We start from the raw sequence: 19033 nt of genomic DNA on the forward strand, positions 1-19033 counted from the left end.
TTATTTCACTTTGTTTAGTTGAGTAGTAGGGTTCAATTTATTTTATCTTATGAGTGAGTGCATGTGATGTTTTAAAAACAGTGTTTAAAACTGTATATTTAAATGAATGTATTTTGAAATAAAGGGAGTGTTAGCCATTATACCTGACAACTGAAGGTTTATTCCGAATGTATTGTGTGAATTCTGAAATTGGGATTTTGCATTTTTCAAACAACCAATCCGTTTGCTCAAGGACAGCTCAGCAGGTAACACTAAGACTGCCTTGTTTGTTTAAATTAGATTTTTTACTTTTAAGGGGTTTTTGATAATTGATATTGCTTTGCCCAGAGTCTCTATTACCTGGAGAGTATTTGAAATAAAGCACAACACAGCTTGGTCTAAAGATAAATTGCAAGAAACGAATGTGTGCAAGAAGGGCACTTCTTCAGTCAAAGACATTTACTCATTTATTTAGCTGGATACAATTCATCTTTATATTGTAAAATTAACTTCTACACATTAAGAGCACTGTTTACAGACACTGTATATAGTCTTTATATCACACCAAAAACATTTTTAATAAAACACAGAATAAGCAGCATGATCAAGCAACCTGTGGTGCCAGGTGACATTCCAGAGGGTGGTAGCCATCCTTCATGCCTGTTATTAAAGGCATTAATAGGGCTGGGATGATGGCAAGGAAGGAAAAACATTTACATCAAATTGATCACAAAATGACCAAACACAGCAGGTAAGGTATTTTTATGTATTGTGTTATTGTGTAATTTTGCCCAAGATATACTGCACGGCCATCTAGTAGCACGTTGCAGGTGCCAGAGAGCTACGATGGCGGCTGTCTTACTGCTGTGTCCTTAATGACGCCATCCTTCAAAGGTGCAACGTTCATCTTTGCCTGCTAAGCAATTCCATTATTCTCCTACTAGGGAAACAAAGAATAATTAGCTGTGGTTTGAGTATTATATAATTAAAGATTTTTCCACTCAAATAGCCATTTTACTTTTTGGGGTCATAGGTAGACTGAGCTTATCCTAAACATGTTAGACAAAGAAAGAAGTCAGCCCCTGGACTAGTTTGTCTTGAGTACACACAATGAGATCATTGATGCCCTCAAACTAAATAATTTAACTTGTCAATGCTTAAAACTTGAAAAAAATCCAAAGATACCAGACCTGGGGAATGTGCAGCCTCCGCACAGAATATGGCCAGGATATTTAAAGAAACTGGAGATTTGGGAGTGCTACAGTTTCTTGAATATTCTGAGTGACAGAAGGTAGCCATCAAGTGTACAAACTTGTTTATTTAAGACACTCCTTCTATTCTGTGACAGTGTTCACCTGTGTATCCTGGCTGGGTGAGGTCTTCCATGCTATTCCACATACTGTATTTGTTTAAGACGGTGAGCTTGTAAGCCATTTACAAATTTCTTTATGGGCTTTTCTTTAATATGCACTTTAAGTGATTGCTTTTGTTTAAGTGTATTTACGGGAATAATGTTGACTGTTAGTTTTTTTTAGAGGTAATCTGGCATAGCTGCCTAATGCTTCTTAACTCAACAAATCCCATCCACTTAGGAGGTACAACTGAAACAAAGTCCCCCAACACAAATGCTCAATTTTAGAATAGAGCTGGATGTGTAAGTAACGAGCATACAGCTATGTTTTCACAATTTTTTAAATTTTTACTAGTATTCTAAGAAATGCATTAGAAAATCAATGTACTCTTTACTTAATGCTTGTTTACATTTTGCATTATGTTGCCTTCTTATTATTTTGACTTGCATGACCCAGAAGTAAAGCATTAGGCAGATACTTCACATCAAAGGGCATTTTAGTCAAGGTAGATCGTACTTCCATGTGTTTCTTTTGTTACTGGAACTACTAGATTGTTTTCAGCCTTTTCGTCAAAACCCAGTAATTTGGCTAAATCAATCAATCAATCAATATTTATTTATATAGCACATATTCATACAAAAAATGTAGCTCAAAGTGCTTTACAAAATGAATAGAGAAATAGAAGACACAATAAAAGATAAACATAAGTCAACATTAATTAACATAGAATAAGAGTAAGGTCCGATGGCCAGGGTGGACAGAAAAAACAAAAAAAAACTCTAAAGGCTGGAGAAAAAAATAAAATCTGTAGGGGTTCCAGACCAAGAGACTGCCCAGTCCCCTCTGGGCAATCTACCTAACATAAGTCAAACAGTCCTCTTTGTATTTAGGGTTTTCATGGAAGGACCTGATGATGATGGTCACGTAGACTTCTGGCTTTCAGTCCATCAATGTTGGTGCATCATGATGCTTTGAGTAGGCCACCACAAAGAAACCGGAAAAAGAAACAGAAGAGAGAGTAGGGGTCAGTACGGATTTTAGAGCCACTGTGAATAATTATTATGAAGAATTGAACATACAGAGTATCAGTATTAAGTTAAAGTGAAGTTATAAAAAGGCCATGTTAAAGTAAAGTGTTTTCAGCAGTGTTTTAAAGTGCTCTACTGTATTTGCCTGGCGAATTCCTATTGGCAGGCTATTCCAGATTTTGGGTGCATAACAGCAGAAGGCCGCCTCACCACTTCTTTTAAGTTTAGCTTTTGGAATTATAAGGAGACACTCATTTGAAGATCTAAGGTTACGATTTGCAATATAACGTGTCAGGCATTCCGATATATAAGATGGAGTGAGATTATTTAAGGCTTTATAAACCATAAGCAGTATTTTAAAGTCAATCCTGAATGACACAGGCAACCAGTGTAGTGACATCAAAACTGGAGAAATGTGTTCGGATTTTCTTTTCCCAGTTAGGATTCTAGCAGCTGCATTCTGCACTCGTTGCAAATGATTTATGTCTTTTTTGGGTAGTCCTGAGAGGAGTGCGTTACAGTAATCTAGTCTACTGAAAACAAAAGCGTGAATTAATTTCTCCGCATCTTTCAATGATATAAGAGGTCTAACTTTAGCTATGTTTCTTAAGTGAAAAAATGCTGTCCTAGTGGTCTGATGAATATGCGATTTAAAATTCAGATTACAGTCAACGGTTACCCCTAAATTTTTTACTTCCGTCTTAACTTTTAATCCTAGTGCCTTAAGTTTATTTCTGATAACCTCGCTGAATCCATTATTGCCAATTACCAAAATTTCAGTTTTCTCTTTATTTAGTTTGAGAAAATTACTATTCATCCATTCAGAAATACCAGTAAGACATTGTGTTAGTGTATCGAAAGAGTCGGAGTCATCAGGTGCTATGGATAAGTACAGCTGTGTGTCATCAGCATAGCTGTGGTAGCTCACATTGTAACCTGAAATAATCTGACCTAACGGAAGCATGTAGATTGAGAAAAGCAGCGGACCCAGGATAGAGCCTTGTGGAACACCATATCGGATATCATGTGTCTTTGAGATTTGATTACCACAACTCACAAAGAATTTTCTCCCTACCAGGTAGGATTCAAACCAATTTAAGACACTGCCAGAGAGGCCCACCCATTGATATCCACAATCCACTATGTTTGTTAAGCCAGGAGGTTGAGGAGACCTAGTTCTGCTCTCAAGAAAAATTATGGTGCAGGATGATGGCAATTCCATCACTGTACTGTGGCAGCAATTCAAGGTGAAGCTGGAGCTGAAGTGGCAGATAAAGTCAGAACTGGAAGTGGATTTACGTTTGTGGCAGAAGTCAGATCTGACACTGGTTCAAGAGGTGGAGATGGATTAAAAATGAGAGTTGAATATAAGTGTGAGAAAGAAGGAGGGGGAAGTTTGTCATTGTAGTGAAGAGGAGAAGGATAGAGTCACATAATGATGAGGACAATGAACACAGTGATCAGAACATGCACAGTGTGTACAATAGTAAAAAGAAAAACCTTATCAAGCTCCAGAATGTGTTTGGTTTTGAGTTGGAAAAGGAGGAGAAGATGGACAGGGATGTTTTCAGAAGAAATGATTCAGCAGAATAGAATATTTTTAAGATTATTTTACCACCTACACTTTGATAGAGAAATGTACAGTAGTGTCTGAAGGGAAGATGAAAGTGTCACCATTTCTGCAGGAGTCCACTAGAAAATAAGAACAAGTGACACACCTACTGTTACACACGTCCGATTAGAAGACAGTTTACGGGCTCAAATAAGTGTGTTTGCCCACTGGACCAACTCTTTCTCCCCTGTCTTTACAGAACAACAGAAGAACCCTCAGCCTAACCATCACTTCCGGTCCCCAGACAACATCACTTCCGGTTCAAGTCCACCAGATCCTGCCCCCTCCTGATGTCACTTTCAGTTCCAGAATGCCACGTACTTCTGACGTAATTTCCTTCTGTCGACCATATATACTGCCTTCTCTTTGTAATAATCAGTTCTGTTTTGGACTCCAGTCTATAAAGATGTATTTCACTTGCCTGACATCTACAGTATACGGGGGGGTTCCCCCAAACCTTTGACGTTGTCTATGTGTTTCATTTACACTACACATAAAGATCAAAATCAGACTTCAACGGTAGAGTCTTAGTCCTTCACCAGACACACAGCCAGAAAGGCCACATGCAAAATGTAAAACTAAACAATGCTGAATACATCTGAGAGAATGACACCAAGCTACCAATTCAAATAAAGATGATGCATTGTCTGTGCAGCAAAACTGGACAAAAGTGTAGCCGTTGTCCTAAAGTATGTAGAAATAAAGAATAAACAGAAGTTTTAAGAGCTATAAGAAGTAAGGATTAAAAAAATATTAGTAATGGAAATGGCAGAAAGTGATAATGAGGAAAAGAAGGCAGAAGAAAATAAGGTTCAGAAGATACGTCATATCCATGGAGATAATATAACAAAGATTGCATTAAATTAAGAAAAGGGGAAAAATAAACAGTGGAGAAAGTAGCAGCCTTATACAGTAAAATGATATGAGGGAAAACAGAGGAGAAGCAAAAAAAGAGAAGAACAGTGATAAGAGATAAAGGAAGAATATAGAAATGTAAGGATTCTTGGTGGGTAAAAGTAAATGAAAAAAGTAATTAAGAGTGATATTAAGGATGAAAATTCAAATAATTTATCCCAGATTGTCACACCCGTATGCTATGGGAGTGTTTGGAAGGCTCAGCTCACGAGGTACTGGGGGACAAATGAAGGTGAGACGCAGCTACTATCTTCTCTTCCTTTTTCAGCCCTAATGTGGAGGAGAAGCCGTCAAACACGATTGATGGTCCTCCCACTTCACCGTGGAAGTCCTGGACCATCCACTCACTCTGCTCTATAAGAAAAACGCAGCCGGAAGTCTTAGTTCATTCAACAGACTGCTACTGTCAGAGCCAGACTGCCTGCTGAAGCATTAAAATTATGATTATTAATGATCAATGAACATTTGATGTTCATATTTTGTTTTCATTATGTTTGAGCACCAACGCTCTCCAGTTGCTTTTCAAACTAAATAGAGTTGGCCGGTTCCAAGCGTCAACTGGATGATAACATACATACAAGACCGCAAGACAAGCACATTAGTGAGTCTTCATTGTTTGTTAATTTATTTTTATTTTTAAAGTTGTGTTTTTTTTATTATATTTTTCTCAAACAATTAAAAAAAATACTTTATTTTCCTCCCAGGCAATGCCTGGTTTTTCAGCTATGTTAGCTAGTTCACAGTAAAATATCCAATGCCAAACACTAGTGATGATGGTTAATAGATCACCTAGGACTATGGCACCATGGAGGCAGGAGAACCAGATGGAGTGCTAATTTTGCTGCAGTCCAGTGAGACCACAGCAGAGCTGAAGAAGCTCGTAGGCAAAACGTGCAGTGAAGTTGGAACTAACTTGAATGCTGAGTGGGCAGTAGACTTCAGCTTGTTGGATACAAGTTAAATTTTATTATTACCTCAAGCAGAAAAAAATCGACCATGGTAAGGACTAATGTCTAAAGACCCAGGGACACCATGTGAAGTCACTGTTATCTATTCTGTCAGTTTTAGGCAATTGAAAAATCACAATAGTTTCTCTAAAATTGTTTCATATCTACAGTGCTTTGAAGGGGTGTATATGCCCGAGGAACATCTTCTTTGAATCTTAGTAACAGGAGAATATGGTCACCATAGCTACAGTAGAGGACATGTGCCGGAAGTCAAGTACAAGAAGCTCCTGCAATGGTGAGAAGCACTGGCCTTTTACTTTACTTTTACACTGAGCACTTTTACACTTTTACACAGTGCACAACATTTTGCACTGGTAACAATTAAACGTAAATAATTAGAATGACAGAACAGAACAAAATGTTTTTAGTTGTTTGAGAGCTTGTAAAGTATACTTAATCAGAAGGAGGAGGGTAATTCCGAATGGCTCATTTGACCAGTTTGTAGGTAGCCATATTACAGTTTGCTTTTCTTCCACAAGATCAAATCCATACAGGAAAGGATTCACTTGCAGCCTGTGTGAAAGGTTATGTAATAAATGAGAGATTTACAGGGTCAGTGGTGTTTTTTGCCATCAAAATTCTGGAGGAGCCATACACATGTGCAGACATCTTTGACGCTTACAATAACTTGAATAGCTAATAATGATCTTTTGCTCACCTTTTGTGTCACAAAAAAATCAGCCAAACAATGGAATGCTGGTGCCTGATCTTCCTCAGTTGGCATCAGATCATTGTGATATCCCCAACATATCATCATCTAATACAGCATTATAAATTTAAACTTTAATTAAATTGAGAGCCTCTCAACCACCGACTGCTCAACACAATATATTGGCTATGAGCTGCCTAAAATGAAATGACAAGTTTAGAGTCAAATTGCTTTGAGGTGAAAAAGGACCAGCCACATTAACAAGGAACATTCAGGCCACACTGTGTGAATTGAACACAACACTTTGAGGAGCAGAACAAAAGATGTCTGGTGTTTGCTGGACAGACCAAGGGTGGCAAACAACAGAAAAATTTATTTTCTATATAAATAGAAAAAACATCATTTGTCCTCAAGAAGACATTGGGATTTTTACAGATAGATAGATAGAGGGCGGCATGGTGGTGCAGTGGTAGCGCTGCTGCCTCGCAGTTAGGAGACCTGCCTTGCACCCTGTGTTGGCTGAGATTGGCTCCAGCAGACCCCCGTGACCCTGTAGTTAGGATATAGCGGGTTGTATAATGGGTGGATAGATAGATAGATGTGAAGAATTATGCAGATGTATTGCTGTTAGTATAAAGGAGCCCCAGTAGTTTTCTTGGCACACTTCTGCTTAATAATTTATTGGCTGAAAGTCCTTAGTGTTAGTGTGTCACAGAGAGGATGTGCAGCAGTGTTTATAATGGCACTCAGTTTTGTTTTAATTCTCTCCTTTGCTACAACCTCCAGGGGCTCTACAGGGCATCTTAAAACCGAGCTGCCCTTTTAATTATTTTTTTAATTTAATGGTCCTGTCTTGAAGTGATGTTACCACATCAGCATACCACAGCGTAGAAGATCGCACTGGTCATCACTGAGTTATAGATGTGAAGGATTTCACTACCCACAATACAGGAAATGGTCTCTTAAGAAAAAAGTGCCTGCTCTGCTCTTTCTCATATTGATCCTCTGTATTCTGAGACCAATCCAACATGTCATAAATGTGGACCCCCAAATATTTGTAGGAGTGGACCACCTCTACATCCACTGCTTATATAGTAACCGGACATAGAGGCTCTGTGGAGCAATGAAAGTTAATAGTAGTTCATTAGTTTTGCTGATGTTAAGACGAAGACAATTGTCTTTGCACCAAGAAACAAAGTTCTCCACATGACTTTTATACTCTGTCTTATCCCCTTTATCAAAGCACCCCATAAGTGCCGAATCATCTAAAAATTTCTGTAACATTACCTGGTATTATATTTATAGTCTCAGACCGTGTTCTCAAACTCCATTCCTGGAGGGCCGCAGTGGCTGCAGGTTTTCATTCTAACCCTTTTCTTAATTAGTGACCTGTTTTTGCTGTTAATTAACTTCAATTGAATTAAATTTAATTGACTTGCTCTTGAAGAGTCAGACCCCTTAATTGTTTTTTTTTCCTTAATTAGCTGCCAAAAAGTAATGAGATACAAAATGAGCCAAAATATGACCAGCAAATTGCGTCCATCTTACAGTATATAATAAAGAAAGATGAAGGTTTCAGGAAATAAAACATTTTAACACTGCTCTTAGAAAAGAGAAAAACAACAATTTCAGAAATGTCTGCTATTGCACAATAAGAGCAGCAACAAGCCATGGAATTAAAGAATGGGTTTAATTAATGACAAGAAGCGGCACCTCCTTAAGCAACTGCTTGGAGTGAAACTGGTTGGAGTTTGAGGCCCTGACTTAGTTGGTATTCTGTTGGCTCAGTCACTTCACAGTTCATTTCTGTTTGGGTGCCGTTTAAGGGAAGAAAAGAAGCAATTTAGAGGAACGATGAAGAAATTCAGGGAAACAAATCTTAAAAAACAAGTCAATTAAAATGAATTTAAAAGTTAATTAGCAGCAAAAACAGATCACTAATTAAGAAAAGGGTTAGAATGAAAACCTGAAGCCACTGTGGACCTCCAGGACCCGACTTTAAGAACCCTTGTCTAAGATGTACAGAGTGAAGAGAAAAGGAGACAGGACTGTTCCCTGTGCTGCGCTAGTGTGGCTCACATCTGTATCAGAAACACAGTTCTCGAGTCAAACAAGCTGTGGTCAGCCCAACACATAGTTCATTATCCAGCGTGCACCATAAGCTCGTCCACCTGCATATCTCTGAGTTTACCCTTTAACATGGACGGCTGGATGGAACTGAAGGCTCTCGAGTAATCAAAAAACATAATCCTCAGTGCTGCCAGCTCTGTCCTGGTGAGAATAAGCCTTGTGAGGCAGATAGATAATTGCATCCTCCACTCCGATCTGTACACATCTTAGATGCTGTGATCTTCGCAGAGTCAATGGAGGCTCTGATTTTGGCACTCGAGAGACTGAGTGAGGAGTCTGAGTGTCTGGACTTTTGAGTGTCCTGGATAAAAACCAAGATCCAGGCGTTTAATGACCTCTTGGGCACAGCCATCAGCAGTGTGTCTGTTTACGGAGAGAGTGTCACCCTTGTTCAAAGGGTTACTTACCTTGGCATTGACATTCATGCTTCTGATGACTCTTCCTGTGAAGTCAGTAGACAGATTGGGAGAGCATGGGGGTCATGAGGTCGCTGGAAAGGGGTGTGTGGCGCTCCTGGTCTATTCAAAAGGACGAAGGTCCAAGTCTTTAGAGTCCTGGTGCTTCCTGTCTTGCTGTATGGTGGTGAGACATGGACGCTATCCAGTGACCTGAGACAAAGACAGGACTCCTTTGGTACTGTGTCTTTCCGGAAAATCCTTGGGTACCGTTGGTTTGACTTTGTGTCGAATGAGTGGTTGCTCATGGAGTCCCGAATGAGGCATATTACCTGCATTGTGAAGGAGCATCAGTTACGGCAATACAGCCATGTGGCACGTTTCTCCGAGGGTAATCCAGCTCATAAGATCCTCATTGTTGGGGACCCGAGTGGCTGGACCAGGCCAAGGAGTCACCCATGTAACACCTGGCTGCAGCAGATACAGGGTCATTTCCGGAGGGTGGGACTGGACTGCATTTCTGCCTGGGGGGTTGCCAACTGGGATCCTGAGTTGTTTTGTCATGTAGTGGGTGCAGCAACGCACTGTATCAGTGCATGCTCCCCAACTTGACTTGACTCTGATCTTTGTCTGATATGCAAACTGCAGCAGGTCACTCTTCCTTTAACCATTCCTCTTTGTGGTCCCATCCATATCCACTCAAACTGTTCAATTCCTTGAAACACAGGAAATTGTGAGTAACAAATGTAAACTGTGTATATATCAAACTTTAATACATTTTCAATTCTGAAAAACACTTTTATGTGCCACTGCATACTATGATCATGTAGAAGATTTAAGTAATAACATTGGTTTACCTTTTATTTGTGGCCTTGTGCTCAGGTGCATTACTTGTGAATGTTTTCATAACAGGCCTAACACAAAACCAGCCCTGCAGTGTTGCCATGTCCACGGTTTCCCCACCAAACTGAGATATTTTTGATCTGTTTCCACTGTTGTGGTCTTCTTTTAAAAAAATGTATTTTGGGCTATATTAATTGTATCCTAACCCCCCACCACACTAGAAACACCAAGGGGACCCATGCCTCAGCTCTTCTCTGTTATATATGAATAACATTGCATTAGAAACACACTAAGGGGGAATAAACAACCCTGGTCTTCAATGTTATATAGATATATCATTAATCGTGAAAAACCATGAAGGACATGTGCAATAGTAGATAAGTACAACGTTACATGTTCTTTGATATTAGATTATGTTTTATGGTCAAAACAGAAAATACATCATTTATTGGGCTAGTTACATGTGCCACAAGGTGGGTTTTGACTTGTCTTTAAGCTGGGAATTTTTACACGACCTGGCAGCTCTGCTGTCCAGTATTTTCTTATACTCATGCATTAAAGCTAGTTGCAAGAGTGGCGGTTGGGGGTGGCAAGTGGGGCGACCACCCCAGGCCCCTCACCTAAGGTGGCCCCGCTTTTGTGGTCCGCATGTCCTGTTCGAGTGGATTTGTCAAGTTATATTCTCCAGTTATACTTTGATAAAGTCCGCTTGTTAACATTATTTTTTATTAAATTTGCATGCAAGTTTATACAGTCCACACATACCGGTAACAGAGTTTGACATAACCGGCCCCATGTGGGGTTGGTCAGCCCTAGGCCCTGCACACCACTAAGACCACTTCCAGCTAGTTGTGTAAGCCTTTGTGAAGTCTTTAGTCAGCGAAGTGCAAAGAATGACCTCTCAGCCAATGCGAATGGCCCTGGTAAACAGATGCAGAATTTTAGGAATTTTTCCACCTTTCTCAAACGTTCTCGCATTTTTGGTTGCCAATAAAATGTGCAGTATCATTAATTGAGTTAATTCCTTCACCTTTGACAATATCACCCTGGAGTGTAAATTAGATATGCAGCCAACACTAGTCAATCTGTCCAGGAAGCTGGGTAGCAATGTCATCCAAGCCATTTACTGCATCGACTATTGTTACTATACTCTCTCAGCATAGTCTCCTTTTGTTCATCTTTATTAGACAGGCAGTGTGGTGTAGTATAGTGGTTAAGGCTTTGTACTTCAAAACCTTAAATTTTGGATTCTGATCCCACAACTGACTCATGTGTGGACCATGAGCAAGCCACTTCACCAGCCTGTGCTCCAATTGGAAAAACCAAAAAGAAATGTAACCAATTGTATCATTAATGTTGTACGTTGCCTTGGATAAAGGTGTCAGACAAATAAGTAAATATAAATGTATTAAATTGGTGATCCAATTCAGAACTCACAAGGTCTACAGCTTAAAAGAATTCTCGTTTCCAATGTGCCTGTCCTTTGTCAAATACATTGCCCACTCCATTCCATCCATATCCTTGAAACAAGCAGAAGTTCTGATGATTCTCAAGGAGCTGGGCATTTGAAGATTAAGCTCTGCTGCACATCCACTCACTATTGTCATTAGTTTCTACATGAACAGTATTCATCTTCTCACACATGCATGCTTTCTCTGATGGAACCAACACACTCAAAAACTGGCATTGCTTGCTGATGTTGGTAACAGCTTCACATGGTTCAAACAGATCTTCACAGCTCACCACACCATGCTTGTCTGTGAAGGCCTGTCACCTTAGCTCAAGTACCTTTAACCTCCCCTAAAGTACAGAGCACTGAGTTGGACACAATAGTGCTGAAAAGTGCCTAAAATAATGTCTTGCTCTTTGATAATTCACCAATTGTTACTGATACTACTGTACTTGAATAAAAATAAGAGTACCTGCAACAATGTGTATATCTATGGCTATTTCTTGTAAAATCAAGTCTAGTGAATGACTGCAACAGTGAACATATAGCAATGTGGAGCATTCTTGTTTTAGATTTGCATGGACACTTTCAAAATGACCTGACATGTTGCTTGTGCCATCTAAGCTATAACATTGAAGCCGCTCTATTGATAGATTTAGACGTAAAAATATATCTGTGATTCAAGAAAAACGTGTCTTTGCAGTGGAATAGGGGGTGATATAGAAACCCGGAAAATAATATACTGCTTTTAAACTAGAGTCATAATACTGTGGACATCAAAAAACTGTTCATATGAAATTATATCCGTAGTGCTATCTACAGTTAGCCCATAGAATTTATGTACTCTCACCTCTGAACTGCATGTGCAAAAATTTCTAGGATTTCATGTTGTATGGTATCTGACATCCACATCCCTGCCTGGGATTCACAAAAGCTTGAGGAAAATCATATGTTCTGTGCATCATAAGTCTCAATATGCATTGGCTTTCAGTTGGAGTTCTTAGTAATTTTATTGATCTAAACATCAATTCTATAAGCATTCTGGTTGTTTCTTGATCTTTCTCAGCCTTGGAAGACAGTAATAGGTTTCTTGCGTAGAGATGGCAGCATTCAAACTGACTACAGAGAGATTAGCTTTAGATTAGAGCTGTGTGATCTTTTTTGTCAAATATACTGTGCAAGCATGGCGAAATTCTTGTGCCACATTTGTGAGATGGGGTGGCAGGGAAGTACAGGCAAAAAGACAATAAGGTGATGCATAAGTAAATAAGTATAACAAATAAGAGTAGCAGAAGAATGCTTTTATGCACATAGTCCAAAACGGAACTCTGCAGACATATAAATTATATTAAATGGTAGGAAATAATGTAGATGGCAGTATACATGTAAATTTCAGTAGAATTAGAGATAAAATAGTAGGACAGGTAAGATCAGGTTACCAAGAGTTCAATGACTGTATGACCTATGAGAAGAAGCTGTCTCTGAAGCGTTTGGAGTGTAGCAAAAATGAAAATAGGGAGTGAGCTTGATGGCTGTCATAGACAATGGATTTAGCTCTCCTCAGGCGTCTGATGGAGTAGATGGTATGAAGCTGTGGAAGGTCGGCCCCCAATAATTTCAGAAGCTGTAAGGTCAGTACTTTCGAAGAGTTTGCAATCCTGGCAAGTCAGGTTACCAAACCATACCATGATACATCTGGTCATGATACTTTCAATAGTGCAAAAGTAGAAGTTCATTAGTGTTTTGGTTCCTATGGAGATAAGAACCATTGCTGAGCCTTTTTGAGGATGCAGATGTTGTTGATAGACTACAAAAGTTGGCCGGTGATCTGGACAACCAGATACCTGAAGTTGCTAACTATCTGGACAGGGAAGCCACTGATGTGAAGTGGGGCATGATTGCCTTTTTTCTTCTCCTTTGTTTTGTCAACATTCAGGGAGAGGTTGTTATGGCATCATTCTGCCAGGTCTTTTACCTCCCACCTGTAGACAGCCTCATCTTTGGTGGTATTGAGGCCAGTCACATTGGTGTCATCTGCAATCTTGATGACACTGTTGTCTTCATGCTTAGCTACATAGTCGTAGGTGAACAGATTGCATAGCAATGGCCTGAGTTAGCATGGTGAAACGCCAATGTTAGTAAGCAACATGAATATCATATATGATGTGATGACCACATATTGTGGTGAAATTATGCCAGATACTAAATTCACCTGTTGTGAAGGAGCTTACTTATAGCTATGTCTTTTCAAGGGTCCCAAAACTGAACTGCTACTGAGTTGGCAAGGTAGTATAGTTAAAGGTTGCATTATTTGTCTCTGGCAAACTTACATATGCTTTACTGATTACATTCAGTACGTTCTATACGTTAGGCACATTCAATATGGTCAATACGATACGTTACAGGATGCGGTTTGAAAAATGTTTGCCCTCTATGCCATACCATCTACAAGGCAGATCATAAACTGGGACTAATCTGTTGTCAGAGGGACAAGAAATAATTAGAATATTCAATTTAGGTTTTGGGGGATATGCAGTAATAGAATCTCCCATAAATGATGCATTAATATATAGTCAAACATTTTAACATAACTACAAAAAAATACTTCTATAAATTTATCATAACCTAAAAAACTAACAAATGCCTCTTACATTGCCATTTCATCAATATGTTGAAATTCCTTCTTTCTGGCCTTGTAACAAACGCAGATGCTATCAGATACACAGTCCAGCCACCAATACTTTGCAAACCAGCTTGCCTGAAATGATTGTCTGAATGTTTCTGTTCCAGGGAAAATTATATTTGGCTGACAGGGCTAGTCAGTTCCAGGAAGGTCAGCTACTGTTGACAGTGAATCGTTAGTTGTTGCCATTTGAGAATGCACAAGTACACAACTTCGGCCAATGAGATGGAAGTTCCAAAACTGTCCTTGTTCCACTTTTCTAAAGTTACAGGCTAGCTGAACATGTTATCCTCAAACTGAGTGGCATCTTTTTCAGTCATGGAAGAAACACTAATTTGTCCACATTTGGTGATTTTGCAGCAAAGAAGTAAGAAATTCTTTTTGTGACATTTGGAAGGTAGCACAGCTATGTCGCTGACTTAATGCTTGATCTCATGATATAATCCATGCAATTTGACCAGACGTTATGTTTTACGTGACTGCATCCGATTTTTATTTGGTAAATGTTTATTTAGTAAATCGAAAAAAAAAAAACATGAGGCCTAATACTCAATTATTATCCCAACAACAAGGAGTGGGCATAGAAAGGTTCTCTGGGTACTGTGGCTTCCTCTAACATTCCACATTAGTGCACATTCAGTTGATTGAGGATTCCAGTTGTGTTAGAGTGGATGCCCCATCCAGGATAGGTTTCCGATTTGCCAGTGAGACCATTAAATCGCCTAAACAGCATGAACATCTTTTAATTGTTAAAAGCTACGTCATTTAACCATATTTGGAGGTACAGCATTACCTGTAACTGTAGGAGTGAAAATGAGATTGCTGTCTTCTCTGAATATGCCTAGTGTCATGTTTGGGCATTTTGCGACTGCGATGGAAGCAGCCAAAATATGAACCTGCATATTTTTTTCCTTTATAAATATGGATTTATCATTTCTGTTCTTCTTAACTCTTTGGGGGCTGAATATTTTTTACATTTTTGCTCTTGTTTGCACCGTACAACACGAGCGCAGGAAATCTCGGTCAAACCAATGAAGCTAACTTTCTAGCAACGAGAGTCCAACTAAAACATAACGGTTGGTTTTGCCACAGTTTACAGTTGATTACCATCGTCAAGTCCTCCTTTTGACTAAAGTCGACATCAGCCCTGAAAGAGTTAAAACCAATGTATATGGGATTTTCCATAATGACTCTCAAGAAATGGAAGAAGAGGTTGTAACTGAGATAGAGACCCCCAGCAACAAAAACTGGAATGTTGGGGCACCAACCAGGTCATGCCTTTACTAAGTTCATAAAATGAAATCAAAACAGTGACACAGAAATAATTTAAAACTCCTTAGTTATAACTTCTGGCTAACAGACCATAAGGCTTCATCTGCAGCTCTGTCCTAGGCAATGCTGGATCCAATTCAGACCCCATTATGTGGGTCACCACTACCGGCAGGAATATAGAGAATCTGGGCATAGTGTGGGGCATGCTACACATCCTCCTCAGGCAAGAGAAGACATTGTTAGCGACAGCGACCCTTCTCACCCCAGGGTGGTATTGCTTACCTCGTCTGATCTTGGAAGGTGGTCCCCAGGCTTGCATGTGTGATAAAGTATATGATCTGCTTTCTGATTGTGAAAGCCGTGATATTAGGCTGATATATGAAGTGTATAACATAAGCTGAAATATGCTGTATAATATAGTGAACTGCATTTAAAGAAATCTACGATGTATCAAAAAGTACAGCAGCCATGAGACAAAGATCCATTAAATATTAGTAGTATGGAAAATGTTATATGGATTGCTACAATTCTGTAAGCAAATGCTTCATTATAGCGTGGCTAATGACTACATATAGCAAAAAATCATTGCCAATTCTGTATGAAGAAACCTACAGGCAGCACGCTGAGAAAATGACAGTCACCCATCTGATCAGTGGATACTGCTGCCAGAAAGTTAGGCGGATTTAAAAAATGAGCAAAGCAGGGGTGATTCTTTCCCACTCCAATATGGGTGAAAATGCCTAATGTGGCCAAGATTTAACAACAAAAAAAAGCAATGTTGTGTGCCATTTTGTATGCGGATTAATTTTCAGTGCCTGGTGTTGAGTCGGCTCACATGAATTCTGCTCTGAGGGCAGATGTAGCCCCCCAGACAGGGGCATAGCTTGCCAATCTGATTGACAAGAGAGAAGCCATGCAGACTTTCCGAGGATGTGCATGCAAATTTGTACCTCTGACAGTTTTTCTTGTAATTTGTGCATTCACATGAGCAGAAATCAACAGCAACTAAAAACACACAATCTGGTCTGACTTGGGGGGGCTGTGTAGCTTGAGATACCAGCACATGAACGTAAAACATAGCTGGGAAAATAAAATCAACGGAAGGTGTAAAAGTGCCAAATAAAAAATACATGTCTTTTATACTCAATATACATTAGAATAATGTTTATAAAATAGAAAAGTATTTGCATTTGTATTTAATGAGCTGACTGATAATTTTCAGACTGATAATTACATTTATTAATGTTCCAAAACAGAAATTATGGTTTATACAAATAAAAAAAAAAAAGCAATATACTGTAACTCCCTTGGGTGGCATGGTGGCACAGTGGTAGTGCTGCTGCCTCGCAGTTCAGAGACCCGGGTTCGCTTCCTGGGTCCTCCCTGCGTGGAGTTTTTTATGTTCTTCCCGTGTCTGCGTGGGTTTCCTCCCACAGTCCAAAGACATGCAGGTTAGGTGCATTGGCGATCCTAAATTGTCCCTAGTGTGTGTGTGTGCGCCCTGCCTGGGATTTGTTTCCTGTCTTGCGCCCTGTGTTGGCTGGGATTGGCTCCAGCAGACCCCTGTGACCTTGTGTTAGGATATAGCGGGTTGGATAATGGATGGATGGATGAAACTCCCTTTAATACCACTTTCAGCATCAGCTGAACAAATTCTCATTTGATGAATGTGTCCCAAAAATGAAAAAGTTGAGTTATGTGTCTGGTATTATTTTCGAACTGTGTGCTTATTACAAATGTGTTCTTTAAAATGGTCGTCACTCAGTTATGTCCAAGAATTACCATTTAGTGAGCAGTAGTTTAAACCGAGTAACCAAATAACTGGATGTTAGAAGCCATAGTAAGCTGAATTGGTCAATCAAGCTGTGAACAAGGAGCTATATAAGCTAAACATTCACTTATCGCAAAACCATTGTATGCATTTATTTACCATTTGATAAGCATTTACATCCTGCTAATTTGTTTACCATTTCTCTGCGCGATTAGATGGTTTCTTTCTATACATTGATGGTTATTCTCAATGGCCATCATGCATGCAGATTCAACGACGGCAGTGATCAGGCTGCAATTCAAACCCAGGGTCCTGGAGGTGGGACTCAACAGCACTAACTACTGACCCCATGTGAAGGGCATTTGTAGTGAGTCCGGCATTGCAGGCAGCAGACAATCAGTGTTAGTATTTTAAACCATTTGGAAATGTTTATAACATGATAAGCTTCTCTGAAATTATTTTTTATTTTATTCTTAGTGGCATCTTTCATGTTAACATTCCACTGATTTCCAAGGATGTTTATCTGTAGCTGTTGCACTGCGGCCCAAGTGCCAGTACTTAATGTGGCAGGCCAAGGAGGTTTCAGGTTTTTCCCATCTGTATTTCGAATCAAATGAAAGGAAACACTCATTTTTGCTGCTGTTATTAATAATAATAAAAGTATACAATTTCTGGTTTCTAGCTTTGATCCTCCTAACAACTACTAATGATGTTTTGAAAGTTAGAACATTTACCCTGTGGATCAACTTTTGCCTGATTATTTTCTGCTTTCTGAGCCAGGCAAGCATTTCCAGTCTATCCCACCAATATGCTAAAAACTAACTGCATGTATTTTTTTGTGCATTTTGGTTTCAGTCAGGAGAGTAGATGTGCTGTGGTGAACATAATGGCCCTAATTATTAATAATTATGTAATATGTTCCGAGACGGGGTAGTAGTGAGATAACTCACAAGGACTGGGAAGAAATGAACACTTGTGGGAAAACTGCTGTGATCCCTTAAGGAGGCTGGAAGTTAGTTAATTCCGCCAGAAAGCCAAACTATTCTTTATCATTTTTTTTGAGTTAAGGAATTGTAAATTTCCTATTTAACTTTTATTGTGAAAGGATTGCTGTGCTACTGGGGCTCCTTAATACCAACAGCAATGCGTCTGCATAATGCCTCACTGTGACTGGGACTGCCTAGTCAGAAGGTTTCTTTTCTTTCTTTTAAAATGTTTCTTCCCTTTTAGTCATTCTGGTCTGAGTGTATATACATGTATTTATCTATCTATTTATGTATTTATTTAAAGAGCTTCTGCAAAAAGCCAAATTTTTGCCTAGGGACAAATAAAATTCTATACTGTGAAGACAGGAAGAATTTTTATTGTGAAGCAAAATTTTACAGGAAGGATACCATCTCATGGAGGGCAGAGGAAAAAAAGAAGACAAAAGGAAAACAACTTGGAACAGAAGTCACTGGGGAGATGAAGGCAGACCTCTTAACGTTTGTAAGCAGGGCTGTAGTGTGTTAACGTTAAAAAGACTTGAGAATGTAAACCTTTTGGACTTTGATTTGGGATTATAACGTGGTTCTGGATTTTAGTTGGAGTGAAAAAACTTCAGGATAGTTCACCTTGTGGATTATGTGCACTGGATGTTCTTAGACTTTGTGTCAAGAAAAAGCAACTAGAATAGTTATGAAGAAATAAGTCCCATGAGTGCTTGGGGGAGATCAATCTTACTTCATAAAGAAAAAAAAAGAAACTGTTTCTTTGCTTTGTGGAAGTGTTCAAAATAATGGACTTGTTTCTTTTTTTAGTTTATTCCTGACATATTCTTTTGTTTAGATGTTTATCTGTATGTGATCTGAACATGAATTCTCAATACATTTCGGTGTGTTACATGTGATATAGCTTAGGAATAGCTATTTCTATTTCCTTTGAGCATCCCAGAATTCAGCCTTGTTT

This window comes from Polypterus senegalus, chromosome 2, assembly GCF_016835505.1.
Source record: "Polypterus senegalus isolate Bchr_013 chromosome 2, ASM1683550v1, whole genome shotgun sequence".
In the NCBI taxonomy this organism is placed as follows: Eukaryota; Metazoa; Chordata; class Cladistia; order Polypteriformes; family Polypteridae; genus Polypterus; species Polypterus senegalus.